This window comes from Protopterus annectens, chromosome 10.part0 (genome assembly GCF_019279795.1).
Source record: "Protopterus annectens isolate FY-2018-M chromosome 10.part0, PAN1.0, whole genome shotgun sequence".
Classification (NCBI taxonomy): domain Eukaryota; kingdom Metazoa; phylum Chordata; order Ceratodontiformes; family Protopteridae; genus Protopterus; species Protopterus annectens.
The window spans coordinates 1,566,745,531-1,566,761,599 of NC_056744.1; the positions used below are offsets into that span (position 1 = coordinate 1,566,745,531).

General features: G+C 38.0%; 1 protein-coding gene across 4 annotated transcripts in view; it reads left to right on the forward strand.

Annotated features, from left to right (window-relative positions):
* LOC122813738 overlaps positions 1 to 16,069 on the forward strand; it is a 244,931-nt gene that overhangs the window by 5,092 nt on the left and 223,770 nt on the right. Inside the window, exons 1-2 of one of the 4 annotated variants that reach the window (XM_044086211.1) lie at positions 13,470 to 13,557; positions 13,717 to 13,813. The exons of 1 other annotated variant lie outside the window; for it this stretch is intronic. The gene's annotated coding sequence lies outside the window, so the exon portion shown is untranslated. 2 more of the 4 variants (XM_044086212.1, XM_044086210.1) reach the window with 2 other exon arrangements.

Here is a 16,069-nt window from a genome sequence, read left to right on the forward strand (position 1 = left end):
TATATATATATATATATATAGATATATATATTGTAGTACACTGACATTTCACTTACATGACTTTTACTTCACCGAGACAAAGGGACTGACAAAAGCAGAAGACCGACATCTGTAACACTGGCTTACCACTCCAGGTAAGTAACCGCTGTAGTGTGATCTCAGAGTTGGTATATTTAGTTGGGAGGTGGGAGGGTGAAGCCCCCACATGTGTGGGTTTAGTTTTGTTTGTTTTTTTCAGGATGGCCAAGCCACCTGGAGTGGTAAGTCAGTGTTCTGGATGTCGGTCTTCTGGATTTGTCGGTTCTTTCGTCTCAGCAAAGTGAAAGTTGGGGAAGTGGCTATTCGGGTAAGTGAAGCAGATCCATGTATGTATGTATGTATGTATATATATATATATATATATATATATATATATATATATATATATATAAATATATATATATAAATATATAAATATATATATATATATATATATATATATATATATATATATATATATATATATATATATACACACACACACACACATACACACACACACACACACACACACACACACACACACACACACACACACACACACACACACACACACACACATATATATATACATATATAGATATATGTATATGACTCTGTGTGTGCGTGCGTGTGTGCGTGTGTGTGTGTGTGTGTGTGTGTGTGTGTGTGTGTGTGTGTGTGTGTGTGTGTGTGTGTGTGTGTGTGCAGATGCATTTACATCCAGGTAATGTAAAAGGAGATGATGAAGAAAAAGTTATGGTAGAAGTGCACAAAACAGAATGAAAAGCTGTGAAGAACAGGTCATTATTTAGTATAGAGAATGGAAATAAGTACTGAAAAAAGTATAACAGTAGAAGTAACTCAAGGAAAAAATAAAGCTGGAAAAAATAGATTATTTAGGATAAATCCTGGAAATAATTAAGTATTGCAGACAAGAGGATTAATAACTTAAATATGCTTTAAAGGAATTAATCTTACATAACCAAATTTATTCATGACATGTCTTACAGTAGTTACAGAGCTACTACTAAACCGCAGCACAAAAAAAATAACAATGCACAATTACAGTCCTGAATGCTGCCATCAAAGAAACAGTATAACCCAGTTCTTTGTGAGCAATATTAGGACATCTGTTCTTAAAGAAACTGTCCTATGGTCTGAAGTAAGTGGAGAGCTTTCCTTTATTAACCACAGCAGCAAGTGTTTGGAAAGGGTATACTAAACTAAATAATATGCGCAGCTTATGTTCATTTAACCCAGGCAATGAAAGAGTAAGACTCATCCATCTAGGAAAGTCAGAGGTGAGTACCTTTTTCTGAGTTTTTCTCCAAGATTGTCATTTTTTTATTCAACAGAGAATCAGGTATGGAAAAAATACAGCTAAGCATGTCAGGAAATGAACAACCCACAACCCATACAGGTGTAAAAAAACATCAGGAGGGGAGCTGAGAGCTCAGAGCAGAAGGTCAAAGCCAATGCCCAGGTGTTAAAATATCATTAAGACAGCTAAAAACTCAGAGACAAAGCACATGTTTTGTCAATATTTAGTCTGCAGTTAGGAAAAAATATGTTGTAAGGTTGCATGATCTATAAAACCACAATGAGAGAAGATGCTGTAAACCTAAGAATAAAAATGATTGGTTGTCTATGCTAGAATATTATTTATTTATTTATTTGTTGTTTGTTAACTGGGGAGGAGAGTTGATCTGAGGAAACTTTTTAGTCATGACCTGAGTCATATGACAAAAAAACGACAACAATGCAGTACTAAGCATAGTTAAATAAGTTTAAACAGACAGTTCATCATACATGCATAGTAAATACAAGGTATTAATCGTGGCCCCCAACTGTGTTTGGCTTTGTCCAGATTTCTTGTACTACGAGGATGAGATATATGTCAGGGGGATCCAAAACCAACTTTAATTGGAAGGGAGATAAAGTACAGCCCTGTTTGGTTCCAGGAGGCTACAGGCTTGGAAAAGTTGTTAAAACAATACATTACAAGCACCACCAAAATTCTGTTAAATAGAGAAGGCAACAGAACATCACAGGATCATAGGCGAATGCTATGCTAATGGCACTAAAGGGCCTTTTTAAGCCTAGTCATACTTTGAAGAAATATTAGAAAGGTATTGATCCCAAACATTATGTGGGGGTATATAAACTCGGGCTTGAGTGGTTGATCATTAACAAGCTTCCACCCTCTAATAGAGACATAGGTGCCAAACCTGAGGTAAATCTGTGATTCCCATCCATTGATCCAAGCTAAAATCCAAGCAAAGTAACTTTAGGAAAGAACTTTGCTTCACGTGGATGAGAATCCTATTCCAAAGAAGAAGAGCTTCTGAAATACATACCTTTCCCTCCAGCATGTCCTATTTATGTTGCATGTTTAGGTAACTGGATTGGGTGTTTCTGGTGCTATTTTTATTTATTTATTTTTTTTTTGTGGATGTTCAAGAGATCCGTTAAGGCTGGATCAGAGGATATTTTGTAGGCCAGGCATAGGTTGACTCTCAGCAGTCTGTAAGAGAGGATTGAGGTAGTCTGTGTAGGACTTGTTTGCATACCATGTATTCTTTCTGTGAAGAACCTTTGTAGTTTCTCCAGTTGTATATGTTTGGTCAAGTACATTCCGAAGGGTGAAAGTTCAATAGAACTATGACATGTTTGGGCCTAGATGCCATGTCTTTGCTTATAAGTTGTGAAACATGGAATGGTTTTCTTACAACTGTTGACACAAGATGGTCAAAGACCAAGTCAGTATCTGCATGTGTTCCCAAATCCCTGATCATTGGGTTTACTCTTAGGGCTGCATTACCAATGTAGTAATTTGTGGGTATAAAGGATACTATTATGCACTTGTTAACAGTGAGTTTAAGTCTGTGACTCCAGCAACACTTATCAGTCTGTGTCAGACCCTCTTGAGGATGTTTGTGACTTTGTGGGGATTCAATGACTGTACTTAATTTGTAATTATCAGTGAATTTGGTCATACAAAGGCCTTTGACATTAGCCTTGACTTCAGATAAATAGATGCCAAGCAGGAGCTGCCCCAGCACTGAGACATGAGGGACTTTGCTTGTAGACTGACCTTTTTGTGGAGGTATACTCCCCAGTCTTAACTTCTTGGGTCCTATCTGTGAACCATCTGGCTATCCAGCAAGTAATGTAGGGTTTTATATGTAATTCAGTGAGCTTAACTACAATGCCTGAGTTGGGAGTTTTATTGAATGCTTTGGCCAGGTTGAGGTAGACAGTATGCACCATTTTGTCCTCTTCCATTGCTTTGGTGACCTTCTTGCAGAAGTCCACCAAGTTGAGTAGGCATGACCTTCCCTTGATGAAACCAGTTGGATCCATTATCTGAAGGTTTCCTATGTCATTATTTATCAAGTCCAGGATAATTCTTTTCATAGCTTTGCATATGAGATTATTCACACTAATGAGTTTGTAGTTTCCTGTGTCCATGCATGGCTGCCCTTCTGTAGTGGAATAACACTTGCTGTCCTCCATTCACTTGGTTTGAAATCTGTTTGGAGACTATGATGGAATAGTCATGTTTCAAGCTATCAAGGAGACATCCTGGAATATTTTCAGGTCCCATCAACATAGCGTTTTTTGCCTTGGAGAGAGTAGTGTAGGCCTGATGCCTTGGTGATTGTTGGAGGAGCTATGGTTGACAGTATATCTAGACAGGTATCTGGAAGTGAAAGCAAGGTAAAAACTGGAGCAGAATTTATAGGCCAGTAGGTTTGCTATGTTCTCAGGCTCAGTATAGGTGGCTCCATTTACAGTTAGTTCGGCACATTGTTGTGCATTGCCTTTGAGGTTTCAGACATAACTGAAGAATGGCTCATGGATGTCCTCAGCCAGTGGGGCTACTTTTACCTTAAATCTGGCTTTGGTTGACTTAAATAGTCCCCTGAGTGGTTTACTTAGTTTGATGAGGGAGTTCCTACTTTTCTGGGCATTGCACTTCCCATATAATCTATTGCTGTTGCTATTCAACCAGGGTGGCTTGTTTTTTGAGTTTTTCATGAATTTATTTCAGGTAGGTACTGCAGCCTCTGTACAGCTGTATATGTGATTGTACAGGGTTCTTCTGAATGACTCAGTATAGGCAGCAGTGCTCCCTGGGCTTGTGGGGGGGGGGGTCTTGAAATTTTGCCAGGGTATTACTTAGAAGTAGGATGTTTGCCTTGGAATAATTTCATAGGTTCCAGGGTTACCTGGTATCCAAAGTTTTATTTTTATTCCAAAGGAGACAGCTTTATGACCTGACTCGATTAGTGAGGACAATACACTCGGGATGGTACAACATTCTTGCATGTTGGTGAGGATTAGGTCTAGGTTGTTAGTGCCCTTATTGGGCATACAGACTCTCTGGTCCAAGGTATTTGTGTTTAGAAAGTTCAGGAATCTTTGGGCCTTCATGTTAGGAGTTCTGTTTGATTCCCACTTTATAATGTTACAGTTAAAGCTGTCCATTAATATGGGTTGGGTTGAATAAATAGTGTTGGCAATATATTTATGTATGTGTTATGGGTTTCCCGGGTCATAGAGGGGGGACCTGTAGCTTGCAAGGATCTGGTGTGGGACTTTTTCTATGGTAATCTGGAGGTGGAGAAGCTGAAGTGCTGAATATGGTTTGAACAATCTTGAGGTGTGTTCATTTTTTATATAAACTTAGACACCTCCATCTTTGTCCCTTCTTGTGCCATTACAGGTCTAAATATGTGGAAGGCATTGTAGGTCTGAGCTGCCGGGGTGCTCGCCATGGCTTAAGACCATGTCTCGCTACATGTATATATGTCTATATTCTCCAGGGCATGGAGTTTCTTGTTTAGACTCCTGGCATTGAGCAGTAATACCTTTAGATTTTATTGTGCTGTTTTGTTATGTTAGATGATTTATCAGGTTGATAATGGCTGAAAAAGGCACTGTGATGGTGGATAAGGTTTTAGCCAGTATTTGAAAGCCTAAGAAGGGATAAATGCAGACCATCCCTGGCAAAGTAGTGTGGTCTGTCAACCATATCCTCCCAGGCTGACAAATAGTGTACCCCCTTTGAATGACACCAAAATGAAGCCAACTGTTAAAGTCAACTATCTTCTGCTCATATTGTGGCATCATCCTTGGTGAGGCTAGAATGTTACTAAATGCCAGTCTTAAAGCTGCCTAGGACACACAGTGTCTCTCCAGAGACGTCCATCATGTCCTTCTTCTTATAGTCCCAAGATGTACATGTCAGATCATTTAGTCTCAGATGGACTGACTAACTTATACTGGCACTTATGAAACAATGACCTGAGTGTGTGTGTGTAATCTAACAGATCCTTGTCCCTGAGAGGTAACTGACCACAACCCTCTGGTTGCTCAGCTTGGTGAATGGGACATCAGTGTGCCTCACAATGGAGTCTCATATAACTAAAATGTTGGATTGTGTGGTGGTCTACCTTATATGCTTAGCTTTAGCGACACTTTGAGTTGAGGCTGAATGTGCCATGGTGAATGTTGCTTTGATAGTTTGTTTTAGAGGTTGCTGAGAATATTTACTGTAATTACTATGCCTATGAGGTCATTGAAGTTTTGGATTGGGTAGATTACTTTCAAAAGCCTCAACATATGTAGGTCCACATACCTCTCAACTATCCAGATTTTCGCAGAATGTCCAGATTTTTGCCTCATATTTTCAGTCTGTTCATAAAATCTTTGGTTTTCTGGCAAATCAATGAGGATTGAAGTCACTAAATAATATTAAATAATGACACATTTCAGTTACAGACTTCAGTAATGCAAAACCTGTTATTCTAGCAACTTTGTAAATTTATAGGAACAGTATTTAAAATCTGTCCGTATTTTTGGGCCTCTGTTCCCCCATTGTTTCTGGCTTTGTCCAGATTTCTTGTGCTCAGAGGTTGAGAGGTATGCAGGTATTATGTATTGCTGTGTGTTTCTGATAGCCTGTTTTGTATTTGCAGTGGCTGTGTAAGAGCTTGTCACCAAAGACAGGACATATGTACATCTATTACATAGCGTATGACATTGTTTAAGAGTTAGGCGGCTGTCAGAAAATATGAGACAAATTGCTACATTGTCTCAAGACTCCCATTTCTACCAGGCCGGCTACAGAGATAGCAGGAAAGTGCTGATCCATGGCTTCAGGCATAAATATTGTGGGCATTAAGAGGTGTTTTATCAAAGGATTTATGCTTCTCTTTGTGTGACCACTGTAACAGAAACAACATTTGCTAGGCTATTGTTTGTTTAAGTACAAACTGAGTCTAATATCATGGAGTGGTGCACCTTTTCACACATACCTGGTGATTGTTGAACAACTAACGACATGTACAGGAACTCTTGGGGGGGGTTATTTTTTTATAGGGAAATTGCATTTCTAAGCACCTCCATCTTTGCAGGGCACTGCTAACTACCTCTGTTTATTGAAAAATGTGAAGTAAATGCAACAACTTTCTACACGTAGAGAAAACCAACAAACAAGCTAGCTCTCTTGTCAATAGCAAACACACATGGCTGACAGTAAACATTACATAACAAGCATCGGCTAGATAATCATAAATTCATCCCTGGGCTGACCTCCATGTCTTTTATAGACCAAGGCCAATAGTGAACATTCGTTAACTAACATACCCCAAACATACCATTTTTAGCAACTGCGTAACTAACATACACCCAAACTAACATACCTCTCCAGACAAACATACCACTCCAAACAAACACCTCCCCCCTCCCAATTAAGACATACTTTTTCCAGGAAATGCAACTGGGCTGGGTTGCATGGGCATGCTTATAAAGGCCATGGTGATCATTAGTCAAGTATATACCTATGAACCTATGAATTCTGAGGTCACAAACAATGATTTCCAGCACATAATGATCTGCCAACCTTTTCCTGCTGCAGGAGTACAGACCAAAGACTTCTTAATGTAAAAATACTGCCTAGGGCTCCCAAAATGCAGAAACTAATCAACCTGCAATTATAAAACCAAACAGAAATGCTGGAACTCACAGTAACCAGCTGTGACAATAATCCAAGGCACTAAAAGCTAGAAAAGAGAAGGTGACAGCAAATAATTCACAGATATTAAAGCAGCAATAGTAACATACAAGATAAGGTGCTATTCAGCAAGGTGGAAAAAATATTGAAATCTGGATTGAGCAAAACAGTAAAATATGATGCTAAAGGTAATAATCCAGAAATGCAGTTTTAAAGTGCAAACAATTCTGTAAAAATGCCTAAATATAGCAGCAGCTCTAGTATGCATCAAGGTATAGTGCAAATTAACACTTTGACATATTTATCCAGCAGTGGGTGGATCAGGATTCAGCAAAAGCCTTTGCAATCAGTGGTGTGGTTGCCAAGGGAGAGGACACTCTGATTAGAGAAAACTGACAAACAAGGTAGCCCTATAGCCAAAAGCGCCCCCCTCCACACACACACACACACACACACACACACACACACACACACACACACACACACACACACACACACACACACACACAGATATTAAAGAAATGCTATCAGTTTATAAGATAGAGTACAGTTGAGCAATGTGGAGCAAATATTCAAATCTGGATGAAAATGGATTCCTCACAACACTCAAACGTAAAAGCAATCATTCTTAAACACTGGTTTAAAGCACAAAAACTCTGTAAAATTGACAAATATAACAGTGGTTCTAGTATATGTCAAGAAAAAGTGCAAATAAGTACTTTAACCTACTGAAGTTACTCAGGCAAAGAGAACCAACAAACAAACAAGCTAACCCACTGGCCAATAGCAAACACATATATACTTTGGAGGTCACATACAATGATTCCTAGCTCAGAATTGAGTTGGTTACCTTCTCCTGCCACTAGAGTGCAGACCAAAAACTACTTAATGTAAAACCACTGTCTGGAGCTCCCAAATTGCAGAAACTAACAAAGTTACAATTATAAAACCAAACATGAGCAATTGTTATCTCATGCAGTGATTACTCGAGCATTTGTTATACAAGCAATCTATCCAGTAACTGGCTGTAAGTCAAAAGGAAGGGGAAACTGAACAAGCACCACCATTTCTCACTTTGGCAGTGTGAGCAAATTACATTAAAAATAAATCAGAAACCCATTATTTCTGCTGTTTCAAGATTCAAGGAAAAACAAATCCACTAACTCAAGTGAATCCTTTTTCAGAGCTGACATATAAAACTACACAGGTCTGTAGACATGCTTTGATTCCAAGAATACACAGAGTGTTGCAACGTTGTCTGAACGGCTGCAGCTCTTGACAAAACCAGCTTGCTCCATGTCCAAGCTTTGAAGTCTTTCCCGTTTTGTCTTCAGATGAAAGGCTAGCATTTTGGTAATGATTTTAGAATTTACTTTGATTAAATAAATTGACCTGTATGATGAGGGAAGCAAGATAGCTTTGCAAATGTAGGGATTACTACAATAGGATCTTGTAAAAGTGAAGGCTATAAAGTGAGGTTATAAAAATAATGAAAAAGGAAAACAAAGAAGGATGATATGTAGAAGACAGTAGTTAGACATCTGTGCCTAGTGCTTTATCACATTTCATTAATTTCATTGTATAGATGGCTTCTTTGCTAGACATAGGAAAACCTAGAAAATCTGATTGTTATTTAGTTACAATGGAAAGATTAGAATCAATGTGTCAATCATAGATAGATTTTACACTCTTTTAGCACAAACCATACCCAAAAGATTGTCTAGCATCAGTTTTTACATGTATCACTTTCATTTCATAAATGGGTAAATTGAATTAACTATGAATAATTGAGTCCTTTACAATTACTGCAGAGTTAAGAAAACCTAAATGTTTAAAATCTTGGAAGGATGCATTTTATAACAGTGACACCCCTAAAGTAAAATACACAAAAATTTATCCAGGCAGGTAGACCCCTACATCACAGTATGAAGCAAGCCCCCTATTCCACAAACTGTAAATTTGCGTATGTGTGTATGTGTGTGCGCGCACATGTGTGTGTGCATGTGTATTTGTGTACAGAGATTTACTCTCATAATGTGGAATGGCACTTAACGCGAAACTCAGATGGTTGAATGCCTGTATCCACAATTTCCATAATGCTCAGCTGAAAGTATTTGAAATTACATTAGCGAATATGAGTGTTCATTCACTGATATGAGGTCAACATTATGAATGGAGATCGCTGTACAGTGCAGATCAGGAAATTTTACGTCTTCCTCACCGTAAAGTGATCTCAGAGTTGGTATATATAATATTCAGGGGACATGGGGGTGCAGGGGGCTTGCCACCCTGCAAAATCATTAGCAGTAACAAGGACTTTTGACACTGGAAGTTATGATGTTCAAATGTCGAATGTCATGTTTACCATTTCCCACATTTAGGTAGTTCAGTATTACCAAAGTTGGATAAACAATTCGGTAAAATGTTGTGTTTCAACACTTTGATTGTAAATATATATCTATATATATATATATATATATATATATATATATATATATATATATATATATATATATATACATACACACACATATATATTTACTATAATACCTAATTATCTATAACCTAAGGTGTTTAAAATCATGGACAAAAACAAAATGCCTGGAAATGTATATTCATATCCGTCAACAAGCAAGATTCTCCTTGTAACTGTCATACTGACAACACCTTCCTTACAACTGATCCCATAGTTACTGAACCTATGCTGACAATGAACTGCCCTTTAATCACCACCTATCCACTAATATAAGGAAATCCCTTTTCACTGCACAGCTTATCTGTGATGTCCAGATCCTGGGATGTTATTGTTCCACTGTACTTAGCACTCATTAGGCCATTCACCGAAAATAATGCCCCTTTCTTTATGTACCTGTCCAAACATTTGCCACAACTAGAATGACTGCAAAATGTTCTCATTAAAAATCAAGGATGTAAGTCATAGAAACTATGCAGACTGACTCAAAGCTCTGTCTCTCTTCTTGATATCATACAGGCTACTGAGAGGTGACCTCTGTCTTATATATACAGTTTCAGCACACATTCGTAAGTTCAATGGTATCATAAACACTCACTCAAGAGACCTCAATCTCTTATACAAAATGAACAGAACATGTTGGAGGGATAGAATGAGTATCACAGAGAATGCTGTGTCTATGTGACTGTCTTACACTCCACATAAAGCAGAGCACTTATTGTACTCTGTTCAAATATAATTTGCATAAATGGATGAATACCCACAAACACAACCCCATTTTAGCATCACTGGCCCTCATGTATAAGGGAAACATGGAATCACCCTGACGTATACTTGTTTGGCCTATCTGTGGATGTTACATGGCAAATTTTAGAACAGGTATTACCACAGGAATGCAAGACTAGGCTTCTTAAGATCCTCACAGATCAGTAGTCTAGCAAGTACCTAATATTTAGTACTGTGTATTTCTCAGCATTAAATGATAACCCATTTAAGGTAGTCCATTTACTCTCATGAGTTTGTGTTTGTGTTCAAAGTTTTAATAATGCCAGTTAAGTTCTGATTATCAAGATATTTTAGTTTCATTTTTATATACATATTCAGTCTAGATAGAAATTGGAACAGTTTATCCCTTAATTTAATGCTCCACTTATAAACTTTTAAATAGAGAAATCTCACAGAGTACAGTTTGGAAACAGGTTTTGATAAATCTTTCATTCAGCCAAATGATTAGACTTTCTAGTATGGTGATTTTATCCTACAATTGGATTTATTTAATAATATTATTAGGCATACAGAGCCAAAGTTTTTTTTCTGCATTACATGTAAATATTGCCCATTTATAACCCTTTATTTAGTGCATCCTGAATGAGCAGGTTGCAAGGCATGAAGGGATGAAGCCCTAACTATGACCTAGATGACCCCACTTTGACTAACAGCTTGGGTGGGGGAGGAGCCATGCAGGAGGAAGAATGAGTGGCTTACATCAGCTTGGCCATCCGGGGAGAGGAACTGGAGGGGGAGTCGGGGGACATATGCCCGAGTACACTGCCACAGCTGAACTATTGGAGGAATACAGGGTCATTCAAACATACTGTCTGAAAAGTAGATAGGGCTTTGACTTAATTATATCCGGAGGTGTGCACAGTTATACCATAAGCTCACTCCCTGCTTCTCTCAGACAGTATGAGAATGTGCAGGTGAAGGAAAAGTGAGTAGGACATGACACAAAAAGCCTAAATGATGTCTGGGTGATGGGCTTACTGTCAAGTCTCACCCCATAAGAATGAAAGAGATGAAGACAGGTCTCACCATCCGGGCAACAAATGTCAAATAGAGCGTAATGAATGCTAGGTATCAAGGTCCAAAAAATAAAAAAAGTGCAGCCAAAATATAATTTCTGAAATAAAGATAATTAATAGCAATACATTTTTGTTTCAGAGCCCCATACATCTATACTCCATCTCCCACTCATTTTCAGCATATACTTTATCTAATTCAGTTTTACAGGGAACCAGAGCCTTTCTCAGCAAGCAATAGGTCAAAGGAATAATACTCCACTGGGTTATATCCAAATGTCCATTAGATCTTGTTTAAGATCTTATAAGTCACAAATCTGTTCCATTATCTTAGCTATTTACGGAAGCATATTTGTGAATATACACTTGCATTGTTTTTTTCCCCTATATATACATACAATGATCCCTGTTTTTCACTCTATTGAGGTATCTGATTTTTTTACGTCATTTAGAATATATAATAAACAAGCCACAAGCTGTTCTGAGCATTCCCATGAACGTTTATTATTAACAGTGTTATCTGATGCAACTACGTTTTTAGATATGCCAGCAGTAAAACAGCTGAGGCAAACACAAGCTGGGATTTGCCTGCACTGTTCATATTATAGTATGTTGCTTAGTGCTAGCTGGTTGAGGAGCTCATTTAAGTGAAACCCTATCCATGTCACAATTCACCAAAAGAAAACCACAGGTTGACTTACTTTTCTTGGAGGCAAAGCCCACTATACTCTCTTTGTGGGGAGCTACATCCTTGCAACTTGAATTCATATTAGCATATCGTAGGACAGGAAAATGTTTTTCTGTCTGAATCTAAGTATTTTCCTGCATATGAGATGGAACCTCTCTTCTGTGAGATGTGCACTGCTAAGCAGAAGGGACTTCTTTAGGTTCATAGGTAAGTACTAAGCAAGTTTCCCTTGAGGGTAAATCTCTCAGCCTCTTAGCATATGAAATCTGTGCAAAACCAAAAATAATGGGGGGGGGGGGGCAAAAATAGGGATAGATTTTAAATCCATCCATTGTTCATATAAACTTAGAAAGTTGCTGGAATGAGTTAGCATGCATTTCTGTCATTCTTTACTGGCTTCAGTTCAAAATGATTTGCTGGAAAAAACATATATTTTATGGGGAACACACCAAAAATATGAAGCAAAAATCTGGAGATTTAAGAGGTATGCTCAAGGGCCATTTTAAGCCCAGCCAGTTTCCAATTCAAAGGTGCAAATCAAACCCTGTATCTTGTGTTGTTGAGGCAAACAACCATTATTCCAACCTAAATGTTAAATGTGTGCATCTGTTTTATCTTTTTCTGTCACTTGTCCTGCTATCGTTATTTGCATTGTTAAATTTAACAAAACAATTTCTGATTATATTTGCCAAATCAACATTAATTTAATATTATCTTAGCATCCGAGAGGGAACTGTTTTGGTTATCTTCCATACCAAGTTTATTTCTTGCTAGTCAATATAATATTCCAATGCCCCTTGAAATGGCAATAACCACAGTTAATCTTAACTTATGGGTTTTTTTTTCTGATTGAGAATGCAACTGTTATTTATCCTCTGATATAATTTGCCAATGTTCAGCAGAGAGGAGTGACAGAAGAAGTGTACAAATTCCAAAGGACGCTCACATGACAGAGTATACATAGTTTCGTAACATGGTCCTTACAAAGAATGTAGCACAAAGTTAACTCCAGTAAAGCATGTAACATAATAGTTTAACAACTGCTATACTCAGCAGCCTATTCATTATGTACTTTTCTCCTACTTAGGCTTCAAACATTGCAATAGTTTTAGTTCCAGAAAAGTAAGTAAATCATCAATTTAGCCTTTATAGCCTAGATTGGGGATGTAAACCGTGTACAGAACGTTTCCATGACAGCAACATTAACTAAGTAAAACAAGTTAGAACATGGACTGTGTCAAGGCGCTTATATATTTAACAGTGCACATATTAAAAGAGATACATGCAATCTTCCTGTCTTTGTTGCTTAATTTTACAGTACTTTTTTTCATTTCCTTTAGTTTTCCAAAAATAAGCATTGACTGTTTGCTAAAAACAGGCTTAACCTATTCGCATATGCATTTCACAGTTCTTGTTTCTTGTTCTAGTTCCCTTTAATTATTTCAGTCTGTGTTTTACTCAGCTGTACACCAGCTAATGTTTCCTTCCTGTAATGAGGTTCAGCTTCTTGTTCTCCCTGCAACAGTCTCCCTTGTTACATGTTTTGTATCACATGGTAAATGCATTATTTTTCTAAAGTGTCTGTCTTCCTAATGACAGGCTTTCTGTATATTTCAGTTTGATTTTCTTTACTCTTTCGGTCAGCAGAATATAACAACTAAGTATGCAACTTTGCGTTCTTTTTCTTCTTTTTTTTTTTTGCTCATCTCCTTAGGTACCACACTCTTCTAAATGAAAGTTTTGCCAATATCCAGCTTTGCCATTTTGCAACTCCTCATCAACATGCTGTGAGGGAGAGCTCCTGTTAGAAGGTGAGTTTACTTTTAGATCATTCTCTGCTTTAAAGCTAGCTGTGTGTGTGTGTGTGCGTGTGTGTGTGTGTGTGTGTGTGTGTGTGTGTGTGTGTGTGTGTGTGTGTGTGTGTGTGTGTGTCAAGGTATCAAGGGACTGATGAAATGCCATCTGCAGGAGGTTCACTTTCTTTGTTGCTAATGTAACTGCTATCCTGTGTCAGATGACAAGTATACTATAATATGTTAACTGCCATCCTCTGCCAGGTGACAAGTATACTATAATATGTCTAACTGCCATCCTCTGTCAGGTGACAGGTATACTGTATCCTAACTGGCGTCCTTTGTCAGGTGATAGGTACACTGTATGTCATCTAACTTCTGTCCTTTGTCAAGTGACAGGTATACTGCACCCCATCTAACTGCCATCCTCTGTCAAGTGACAGGTATACTGTATCCTGTTAAACTGCTGTGCTCTGTCAGGTGACAGGTGTACTGCATCCTAACTGCTGTCCTTTGTCAGGTGACAGGTATACTGCGCCCCATCTAACTGCCGTCTGTCAGGTGACAGGTATACTGCATCCCATCTAACTGCTGTCATCTGTCAGGTGACAGGTATACTGCATCCCATCTAACTGCTGTCGTCTGTCAGGTGACAGGTATGCTGCATCTCATCTAACTTCCATCGTCTGTCAGGTGACAGGGATACTGCATCCTGTTTAACTGCTGTCCTCTTTCACATGACAGGTATACTGCATCCTGAAATATCAGACACTAACAAAGAGGATGAGAATGCCTGTTCACTATCACCCCATCTACAGTGCACTTACATCATGCCTGATCACTAACACTCCCATCTGCATTACACTTACACGATGGCAAACCTCACTTGCCTTATCTATGTAACTTAAGATCCCTCACACGGCTAACAGCAAAGAAGTATTTGAGCAGTAGGGCTTAGACTGATTCCCCCTACTGAAGCTAGACAAGCCAACATTAACTGCATATCCCTTTCAACCATGACTATTCCCTCCAGTGTCTGAGCCCACTGATAAAATCCATGTAATCTGGACATAATCAGAGCTGACTGGTCATGTACCATTGAGAAATGAACATCAGTCTATGTATTTTTTAAGTTTGCTGTTCAACATTATTTGCTACCATATGAAAAATATTTCTGGATATAGCCTATAGATTACATTCTATTTTCTTGAAGGCTAAAGAAGGCAATTAGCTTATGTAGTCTGCCCTTTAAGGACATTTATCATTCTGCATTTCCCAATGCCTCTCTTCCCCCTTGTGGTATTGTCATGAAGAAAATCATCAGAAGCTGACTACCATATTCTATTAAGTTTTGTGCCCTACATAAATATTTAGAAAAAGATGCTGGAAAGAAAAAGGGGAAGGACAAAGGTCAGTTTCACTTTTGTAATTTAACATTTTCATCTTCAAGTAGCTGGGACAATGCTACATAACAATTGAATTTAGTATTGAGTTCATTTGCATTATAAACAGTACAATGAAGGTGAACTTCTGCCACGCCTGCATCTGACATTTCTCTAACATTGTTTCTATCACAATGCTGTGTATACTTTTAAACATATGTTTTAGCGTTTAACCCTTTTGCATTTTATCAATATGATTTAACTGTGGGCTTTCAACCTCTCATTTTAAATGCACTTATGCATTTTTAAAACCAATTTTTTATGAATTGTACTGATTTTTATTTGAATTTATTTAAACATATTTTAATGCATTTAAATGCAAGGTTAATTGAATTATGGAATGTCAATTAACTAATCAACCTATGGGCTTTTTTCAAGCACTTTATATGGAGTGTAGGTATTCAGTATGTTTTACACTTGATAAAGCCTGGTAAGACCAGGCGAAAGCGCTTGTGTTGTGGATTTTGGCAATAAATTTCTTCGTTTTGGATGAAATTGGACTTCGTGTTTTGTATCCTTGTGGTGGGTCAACTGTACTTGCAGCAGTTTGAATTTGAACTTTTTAACAGTTTGGCAGCGATAACCAGAAGAAGTCATTTCCGTATTTCACTTACTGGTTTTTGTGTTTTGGGTACGCTTACGAAGGACAAAGGTCAGATCGACTTCCTTTCAGTTGGTAGCTGCAGGAGAAACAGTCTAGGCCATAGCCTGTGCATCCTTTACACTATTCACTTGCTTGACATGTTCTTGTTTTTTTAAGGTATAAGCTGAATACTGATTGGCTAAATATCTCATGCACAGAGCTTTGATACAGTAGAGATGTCGATTATAT